This window comes from Muntiacus reevesi, chromosome 4 (genome assembly GCF_963930625.1).
Source record: "Muntiacus reevesi chromosome 4, mMunRee1.1, whole genome shotgun sequence".
Lineage (NCBI taxonomy): Eukaryota > Metazoa > Chordata > Mammalia > Artiodactyla > Cervidae > Muntiacus > Muntiacus reevesi.
The window spans coordinates 64790310-64800887 of record NC_089252.1 but is presented as its reverse complement, the minus strand read 5'-3'; the positions used below and the strand labels follow the sequence as shown (position 1 = coordinate 64800887).

Below are 10578 nucleotides of genomic sequence, written 5' to 3'. Positions count from 1 at the left end.
GAAAATCCTGATGGTAGTAAATGTGTCCCAAGGACTTTTTGCTGCAATAGGTTTGATTCCACTGTTCTAACCAGATTGTAGTGTTACACGATGCTTTAGATGGCAACTAGTACCATTTCCAGTTGGGCATTTTCGTAAAAATTGCTAATACTCAAGTGGTCATTTCTTTGCACAAAGTATTTTTAGAGATACCGGATCTTTGCGGTCACATATAAGAGGGCAAGAACAGACTTTTTTTTAAGAAAATATTTTTTTATATTGGAATAAAGCTGATTAACAATGTTGTAATAGTTTCTAGTGGACAGCAAAGGGACTCAGCCATACATACACATGTATCCACTCTCCCCCAAACTGCCCCCACCCCATTCCAAGCTGTCGCATAACATTGAGCAGAGTTCCTGTGCTGTACAGTAGGTCTTTGTTGGCTTTGCATTTTAAACATAGCAGCGTGGTACCTGTCAGTCTCAACCCCCTAACTATCCCTTCCCCACATCACTCCCCGCTGGTAACCATAAGTTCAAAAAACATGGCCTGAAAGGATGCATGCACCCCAGTGTTCATTGCAGCACTGTTTACAATAGCCAAGACATGGAAGCAACCTGAATGTCCATTGAGAGAAGAATGGACAAGGAAGATGTGGTACACATGAACAACGCAAGATTACTCAGCCATTAAGAAGTAATACCATTTGCAACAACATGGATGAACCTGGAGACTGATAAAGTGTCAGACAGAAAAAGGGAAATATCACGTGATATCCCTGATGTGCAGGGTCTAAAAAGAAATGATTCCAAAGAACAGACTTTATGGTAAATAACATCTGTGGCATTGGCTACTTGGGGACCCCCTGAGGATAAGACATAACAGGGGAACATGAAAGTCATAAATAAAGAGCTTTAATATATTTGTTTACCCAAATCCAGCTGTACCTGGAAGTATACTTACTTTTGCTGTTTAAATTAGATAAGACTAAAAAGTCCCTTTCTGCCTAATCCAGAATAAATCAGATTTCTATGCCTTGCAACCCAAAGTATTGTGACCAATTCAATGGCGTCTTCATCTGAGGTCAGAAACATGAAATAATTTAAACAGACCACAGAGACAAGACTGAATCTACTGACTTGTGTTCCTTTCACACATGCCTCCCTGAGCTAATAATATCGGAGAGTTCTTCCATTCTTCTGCTATTCTAACAAATTAATACAGAAGGAATTGCTTGAAACACCACTATTTTATTATCTCACAGCTCAGGAGGTCAGGATTCTGGACCTGTTGGCTGGGCTGTGTTCTCTGTGAAGGCCCGAGAGGACGTTTCTTCGTCTTTTCTGGCATCTAGAGGCCGCCCGTATCCCTCGGCTCATGGCCCCTTCCTCTTCTCGAGGCTGTCAGTGCAGCACCTTAAACCTCCCCTCTGACCTCTGCTTCTCACAGTTCCTTCTATGACTCTCATCCTCCCGGTCCCCTTTCCTTTCTAGTGACCCTTGTCTACCCTGGACCCACATGAATCATCTCCCCATCTCAGGATCCTTAGTTTAATAGCATCTGGTAAGTTCTTTTTGCCATATAGGTAAAATAGCCACCCATTCTGAAGATTAGGATATGGATATCTTTGGAGGGGACATTATTCTTTCTACTACACCATTCTTTTTTTTTTTTTTTTTTTTCAGATTTAATTTTATTTATAAAGAGCATATAACAGTTACATAGGAATACTTTCTTTTATTGTTTAAAATATTTATGCTTTTCGACCTGAACCGCCATCTTCCAGTAATTCGCCAAAATGACCAACACAAAGGGAAAGAGGAGGGGCACCCGCTACATGTTCTCTAGGCCTTTTAGAAAACATGGAGTTGTTCCTTTGGCCACATACATGCGAATCTACAAAAAGGGTGATGGTGTAGATATCAAGGGAATGGGTACTGTTCAAAAAGAATGCCCCACAAATGTTACCATGGCAAAACTGGGAGAGTCTACAATGTTACCCAGCATGCTGTTGGCATCATTGTAAACAAACAAGTTAAGGGCAAGATTCTTGCCAAGAGAATTAATGTGTGCATTGAGCATATTAAGCACTCTAAGAGCCGAGATATCTTCCTAAAACGTGTGAAGGAAAATGATCAGAAAAAGAAGGAAGCCAAAGAGAAAGGGACTTGGGTTCAGCTAAAGTGCCAGCCTGCTCCACCCAGAGAAGCACACTTTATGAGGACCAATGGAAAGGAACCTGAACTGTTGGAACCCATTCCCTATGAATTCATGGCCTGAGGGTGTAAAAATAAAGACCTGGACTATAAAAAAAAAAATTATCTATTTTAACTTATTATTTATTTGACTGCACTGGGTCCTCATTGCAGCATGCAGGGTCTTTTTTTTTTTCAGTTGTGACATGTGGAGTCTTTAGTTAAGGCATGTCAATGCTTAGTTAAGGCATGTGGTATTGAGTTTCCTGACCAAGGATGGAATCTAGGCCTCCTGTATTGTGAATGTAGAGTCTGAGCCATTCCCTGGACTACCAGGGAAGTTCCTCATTCACTTTTTAAAAGTGCCTTTTCTACTTACACCAGTGAAGGGACCTAAAGTCTCATTAATAAAAAACAAAAAGATTCATGCGATTAAAGAAAGTTTGCTGTGATATGAGGGAGAATCTAGCATTCTCATAAACTGCTGATTAGGGGTCAGGACTCCAAGGAGAGAGTGGACTAGGGGAATATCTAGAGACATTGGTTCTTTCCTGTTGGGGTTTCCTAGCTCAGAATGAGGAGGGAAGAGGCTCCTTTTTCTTCTTGTCTTCCTACCACCTTAGAGGACCCCAATATCCTCCTTTGCCCTTCTCCATCTCTGAACAGTAAAGCTGAATTTTTAAAGTGATTCCTTTGGGTAGATTCAATCAGCTCTTACAATTCAGTACGGCAGGAAGCAGTTGGGTTTCTGCTTTTATGACTGAAAGTGTGTGCTGAATTTTTTAAGAGACACAAACTTGGCAGCTTCTAAGCCAGTATAATTCCACAGTAAAAGAAGGAAATGTATTAACCAACATGAGTAGGGGAAAATGCCCACAACTCTGTGCATCCATGGGAGACTGATTACTCTTGGAAATTCAGAGCCTGGGTCAGCCACGGGCCTCTGCATGCCTCAGGTTCAGAACCGTCAGGAAGTCAGTAGGGTGACTGTTGTTTAATATTTCTCGCCTAAGGCACATTTAAAAGACATAGTCATGGTACTAACAGGCGCTCTGACACTTCCTCTATAGCTGTTTGACCTTGAGCAAGATACTGCAGTTGTGCATCTGATTTCCTGTCTGTAGAAAAGGGCAGCGCTCACCACCAGTGCCTCTGGAGCGCTCTGAAACTCTTACCCTGAAATCGCCAGCATTTTTGTTACTCTCACAACAAACCCAGTCCTCTTAGAGTGCCAGAGTCCTGTGCCAGGAGTTACAACAACAAGTGTTAACAAATCATTGGTTTTTATAGTTAGTTTTCACCCACACATATAGACGGATAATTTAAAAACAAGTCTCATTGTTAGCTGAGGAAGCTGAGTACCTCTGGTGCTGTGATGAAGACAATAAAGCCTGTTGTTCAGCAGCCCTGGGGGAATCAAAACCTAATGGATGAGGGCTTATAGATAATTATGGCAGACTGAGGTCAGATCCAAGAATCCCCTTACCCAAAACTATGTAATGAAATTAAAAATTAATTTTTTAAAGAAGAAAGGAAGGTAAAAATTCAACCATGGTCACAGGTTTGATATTTTATAAATATCAGAGTCTTGGCAAGGAAAGACAGACATTCTGAAATGATTCAGCATCATTTGTAAAACTCCACTGGGAATGATATTAAGGGCCAGACAAACCCTGTCAGTAGCACTGATGTCCCAAGATTGGAAGTCAAGGGAGAAGATGAGGCCATGCCCGTCATTCTATTATAACATGCAGCATGCAAAGAAAGTGGGAAAGTTCACTGGATAAAAGTGGGAGGAAATTAGAAAACAGATAACCATGGAGAACTCTGATGTACATCCTCTGGAATTTCATGCTCAGTTTGCAGAATAATCTGAATCTTCAGATAACTATTAACCATGGCAAGGAGATCTTTTACACTCCATTATTATTAGATTGAGAACTAGTAACTTTTCATTAAAGGAGACTAGGTCTAGCTGATCCTCTCCTTTTATTCCTATATCTTCAGAATATGAACCCAAACTAAAACTCAACATTCAAGCTATAGATCAGAGAAGATAAACATGTCTTGATAAAGAATAAATGAGGTCCAAGAAAATTCAAACACATTCCCTAAAAAATAAAATACATGGAGAGCAGAGCCTGCATTAAAATGGGAAGATGAAAAGTGGCCTAATAGCAACTTTATAAGTATTTAGCAGAAATATGGAAGAAAGAAAAAAGAGAAAAAAGAATAAATGGATAAGAAATTATTCTAGAAGAAAAAAAAATCCAAAGAAGTAAACTTTCCATGAAGCTTTTATGGTTTAGAATAATAACACGAATTCAACAGAGGCTAGATGACAAAACCAGGGAAAGAAATAAAAATGAAGGTTGCAGAACTGGGGTAATTCATTGAGAAGAAAAATGGTTCCACTATAGACAATAAATTAATTGAATGTAAGAGAAAACACAAGAGACACAATCAACATTAGAATTGCTGACATAGGAAAAGTCTTGAGATAATTAAACAAAAAATGGCAATGATTAAACCAATTCTAGAAAGAAACTAATGTATAAGGTGGAGAAACTAACTCAACACAATGAAAATTGCTACCCCTGAATGTTCCTGATAAGGTTAGGAACATAATAATTGAAAAAGAAAGGCCTTCAGACAAATCCTTTGAAAAGTGAGGACAACTTGATTTGTAAGTTGGGAAAAACCAATTTGTTTTAGAAGAAAAACTAGATTCAGAATGATTGACACTTGGACTCATGTAAGCTTTGAAAATTTATGGAAAAAAATTCTTCAGGCATTCAGACAGCAAGCGAGGAGATGTTATTCTGGCTGTAAACTTTTCAACATCAACATTCAAAACTAGAATACAGAAGCAAAGTCTGAGAAAAAAAATGCAAGTCATGAATACTATGTATAATTATGTCAGTATGCAACAAAGGTCATATGCATTCTTAAAACATGGAAGAGCTAAGCCACCTAGTACTCATGAATTCATTATGGAATAAAAGTATTTTGTGAGTTTCCAATCATTAAGAAAAGAAGTTTAATGAACTTGGAAATGCAGAAGATGGAGGAAAAAGACTGTTGGTGAATATTAAATTCACAGAGAAATGGAACTAAGAAACAGTGGGAATTATGGTCACAGAATGAAATACATATGTAATTCTCACTGCAAGAGCTCACGAGTCTGTGCAGACATATGCCCATAACAAAAATTAAGTGCTGTGAAGAGGAATTATAGGAGCCTAAATCTCATCATCATTTATAGCAAGGAATCTAAAAAGAGAAGCATATGTTGTAAAAATACAATAATGACACCAAAACCTTAATTGTTTTTATAATCTTTTTATAAAGTTTAAGAAGTATTTTAGGAAATAATGTATATTGAGTTTAAGAAGTATTGATTCCAAGTTTTAAATGAATTTTACTGCATTTAAGACTTTTTTTCTGCTACATTAAGTATAGTATAATTGCATCATTTAATTTATGGATGACTATACAACACATCTTTTTAAAATCCCATTCCATTAGACCAGTGCCTTGGGGTATAAGAGAGACAGTTATTTGATAAAACTCCAATGCAATGTGCCAAACTGGGAAGACAGGTGGCCATTTTTCTCTGTAATCTTTCAAAAACTCAGTATACTTGTGGCTCTTATTAAGTAAATTTTGGATTTACTTCAACAAATTATTGTTGTTTAGTCATTACTTTGTGTCCAACCTTTTGTGACCTCATAGACTGTAGCCCACCAGGAAATCCCTCTGTCCATGGGATTTCCCAGGCAAGAATACTGGAGTGGATTGCCATAAGATGGGTGAAAAAACCTGAAGGAACTTTTTGGTCAACCAAATATTTAGTATCTACTCTAAATAGGTATTATGGTTCTCTACTCGGTGCTGTCAGATATATTGTTTGGTTTAATAATCAAAACAATAAATCAACTTATAAACTTGCAATGTGTGTTCAGTCATGTCTGATTCTTTGCAACCCCATAGACTGTAGCCCGCTAGGCTCCTTTCTCCATGGAATTTTCCCAGCAAGAATACTGGAGTGGGTTGCCATGCATTCCTCCAGGGTATCTTCCCGACCCAGGGACTGAACCTACATCTCCTGCGCCTTCTGCATTGCAGGCAGATTCTTTACTACTGAGACACCGGGGAAGCCCTGGCTATAAGTTGTTGTGGTTGACTCTTTGCGATCCCATGGACTGCAGCACACCAGGGTCCTCTGTCCATGGAGATTCTCCAGGCACGAATACTAGAGTGGGTTGCCATGCTGTCCTCTAGGGGATCTTTCCAACCCAGGGATCAAACCCAGGTCTCCTGCATTGCAGATGGATTCTTTACCAGCTGAGCTACTAGGAAAGCCCTGTTATAAAGTTGCAGAGACCATATTAAAACAGACAGAAATGACCCTTGTAAGCAACTAGGAGTGCTTCATAATTTTTCACTCTTTCTTTTGCATCTATTGAATGGCTTAAATGATTAGACATAGACAATAAATTTTCCTCCCCCAACCCCCGTTTTCTTTTAGTCTAGCTTAGATCTCAAGTACTCTTAGCAGTTCCTAGCAATTAGTGAAAGTATTTATACATGAAAAGTATACTGTGTAGTTATTTAAATATCTATAGAATAAATAGTAACCAATGTACTCATTTTAGAATCAACTGCAAGGTAAAATATCACACCACTTAAATTTTGAATTATTTAATTAAAAGCAAATTTATAAACTATGAATCCACTGACATAGCTTTGAATCTATTCACTTCATTTTCAGTCTCAAGCTAGTGATTCATCCATATGGTTGAAGAGATGTGTGGAATAACATTTACCTAAAGCTAATGTTGAGTGATCTTTTTAAAATTCACTCTTTTTCATACTTTAATATTTGTCGGGGTGCCCTATCATAAGCCTTGTTATGGACTAACTTTTGTCTTCCCAGAATTTGTATGTTGAAGTCCTAACCCCTAAGATGACTGTATTTGAAGAGATGTTAAAGAAGGATTTAGGGCTAAATAAGCTCATGAAATAGGCCATAAGCCTATGAGGACAGGAAGGGATGCCAGCAGAGCAGGCACACAGGGCAAAGACCACGTGAAGACACAGCAGAAAGGTAGCCCTCTCCAAGCCAAGCACCGTAGCCGTGGGCTTCCAGGCTCCATCCAGACCATGGGGCGATGAACGCCTGTTGTTTAAACCCCACAGACTGTGGCATTTTATTATGGTGGCCTGTATTACATTTACAAAATCTCGTTCTCTCTCTCTCTCTCTCTCTCTCTCTCTCTCTCTCTCTCTCTCTCTCTCTCTCTCTCTCTGTCCTGATTGATAAAATGCCTGAAGACCTTTAAAAAGGCTCTACAGGGACTTCCCGGGTAATCCAGTGGTTAAGGCTTTGCCTTCCAGTGTAGGGAGTGTGGGTTCAGTCCCTGGTTGGGGAGGTAAGATCCCTCATGCCTCAAAGCCAAAAAACCAAAACATAAAACAGAAGCAAAGTTGTAACAAATTCAATAAAGACTTTTTAAAAAGTGGTCCACATCAAAAAATCTTTTAAAAAATGCTCTATAAATATATTGACATGATCCTGAGAAAGCCCTGAAGAATCTGAAAGGACTTGAGTTTATTCACACTGAGGAACACTGCACAATTCATCTCGAAGTTTCTTCAACAACAGGCTGTCTCCTGAGAACCAGCCACATCAGAAGCACCACAAGAACTCTTCTTTCTACAGGATGTGGGCGCCTGGGTTTTGTCCCCTCAGGACCCAGACTGTGAAGTATTTTCCTACACTTCAAGCTTAAAAATGTTTTGGGCTGTGTGAAGGTGGTGGTTCAGCTTTGTATGGAACTGACTTTCTCCCAGAACCTTGAGAAAACAGCTCCCCCAGGCTGGGATGCTTCTCCACTTAGCTTTTTTTTTCCTCTCCACATGGGGGAGAGACCAATAACAGAATTGAACTCTTTCATAAATCCTAGACTTTACAAAATATGTTTCTAATGGATTTGCTCCACATATACGAGGTTTTAAAGTCAAATGCATTTTGGGACTTCCCTGGTGTTTCAGTGCTTAGGATTCTGTGCTTTCACTGCTTAGGGTGCCGGTTCAATCCCTGGTCAGGGAATTAACATCCTGCAAGCCATGTGGTACAGTCAATAATCAAGTCAGATGCATTTGAAAAGTATTTAGCCTATTGACTCTTTTCAGATGGGTCCCTCAGCATCTTTGAACATAATCCCAGAGCTCTAGGAGTTCTAAGACTTTCAAAGTTTTCTGTTTCTATATTTTTATTTGAATAAACATCAAAACATCATTCACATTCCCTGGATCACGTAGGTGACCTTCTTATAATGAAATTTTGTCACAATACTTCAGTGTTGAAGTTTCCATTTCCATTTGTTAATTCAGGCCTCTGCTAAAATTACATGATAGTCTGGGATCAAAACAAATTATATTTTCTGCAGAGTTTCCAAAACAGAAAAATGATCAGAGAATTCAGGCATGATGAGACACAGGGCAGATGTGGTAACCTCGGAAGTAGATGATGCTAACCTCAGAAGAACTTGCTTTGCAGCACAGTATCCAGTACTCATCCTGGGAGGAGACTTGGTTGGGGCTTCTCATTTTAGTGTACCACCCTTGAACAGTTTAGTACCAACATGGTTTTGTTCATGTTAAATATGCTGCTTAATAATGATACTAAATATGCCATGAGGAATTCTCTGTTTCTGATTCCAGCAGTGATTGGGTTGGATACCCAGAATAGGAGTAAGTAATTAAGGCCTTGCATTTTGAGAATTACCTCATCAATTCCCCCCTATAATATCATTTATCTTTTTAAGACATCTGCTATCTTTGTAGTTTACACATGCCCTTATTTGCTCTTGCAGTCTTTTATTTTTTTCTTGTCTGGGCATTATAAACTTAAAAAAAAAAAAAAAACTTCAGAAATACGGTGACTTGCAGCTATCTTTGAAACCTAAGGCCTTTGTGCTTCAGAAGAGAAAAGGTGAATTTTTGGACAGGACACTCTATGGAGATTGCTTCATGCTTCTGCTTCTGGTTGTCACTCAGTTCGTTCATGCTATGAAACTCAGATGCTTACATAATGAACTTATAGGCAGAGAGACCACTGGTACCCATCCAGAGTTGGCTTGGCTCCCCTTAAACATCTCTATCCATTGGACTTTTTGGAAAAGACCCTGATGCTGGGAAAGACTGAAGGCAGGAGGAGAAGGGGGAGACAGAGGATGAGATGGTTGGATGGCATCACTGACTCAATGGACATGAGTTTGAGCAAACTCCAAGAGATAGTAGAAGACAGGGAACCCTGGCATGATGCAGTCCATGGGGTCGCCAAAAAGTAGGACACAACTGAGTGACTGAACAACAATTCATGGGAACTTTCATTTTAATTAGCATCTAGGGAAGATACAGTGCTAATCTTCTACTGGTACAGTAGTCTGCCTCATTCCTTGAAATCCCAGGAATTCTTACTTAGATCAACCCAAGGTGTTTTATCTGCTTTTGTTGTTGTTCTGAAAGTGTCTTAAGATCTGTTTTCTCAAAACAGCTTCTCATCTTTGTGTAAGTCCTGATTCTTCCTCTGAAATTACAGGGCCCAGTCTCATTTATTTAGGCCAAGTGTTGGCAAACTTTTTCTCTAAATAGGCAGATAGTAAGTATTTTCAAGTTTGTGGGCCATAGGACCTCAGTCACAACTTTTTAGCTGTGATGTAGCATAAAAGTAGATCATCTATAAATATTATAAATGTGCTCAGTTATATCTAACCCTCTGTGACTCTGTGGACAGTAGCCTGCCAGAATCTTCTGTCAATGGGATTTTTCAGGCAAGAATACTTGGATGGGTTGCCATTCCCTCCTCCACTGAGCCACCTGGGAAGCCCATAGATATTAATACATATAAGTAATATAGATTTTGAGAATACTTAAGTAAATGGGTATGGATGTGTTCTTTTATTTTTTTAATTTGAATTGTAGTTTTAATTGGAGGAGAATTACTTTATAATATTGTGATGGTTTCTACCATACATCACCATGAATCAGCCCCAGGCATACACATGTTCCCTCTCTTTCAAACCTCCCTCCCACCTTTCTCCCCATCCCACCCCTCTAGGTTGTCACAGAATATTGGCTTTAGTTTCCCTGCATCATAAAGTAATTCCAACTGGCTGTCTATTTCATATATGGTAATGTGTTTCAATACTACTCTCTCAACTCATCCCACCCTCTCCCTCCCCAACTGTGACCAAAAGTCTGTTCTCTCTGTCAGCATCTCCTTTGCTGTCCTGCAAGTAGGGTCATTAGTACCATCTCTCTAGATTCCGTATATATGCATTAACATATGATATTTTGTCTTCTCTTTCTGACTTACTTCATTGTCTATAAT

The 10578-nt window shown here is 39.1% G+C and overlaps 1 pseudogene; it reads left to right on the top strand.

Moving 5' to 3' along the window:
- The first annotated feature begins 1759 nt into the window (after positions 1-1759).
- Positions 1760-2262, top strand: LOC136167721 (large ribosomal subunit protein eL21-like; annotated as a pseudogene).
- Positions 2263-10578: the final 8316 nt, after the last annotated feature.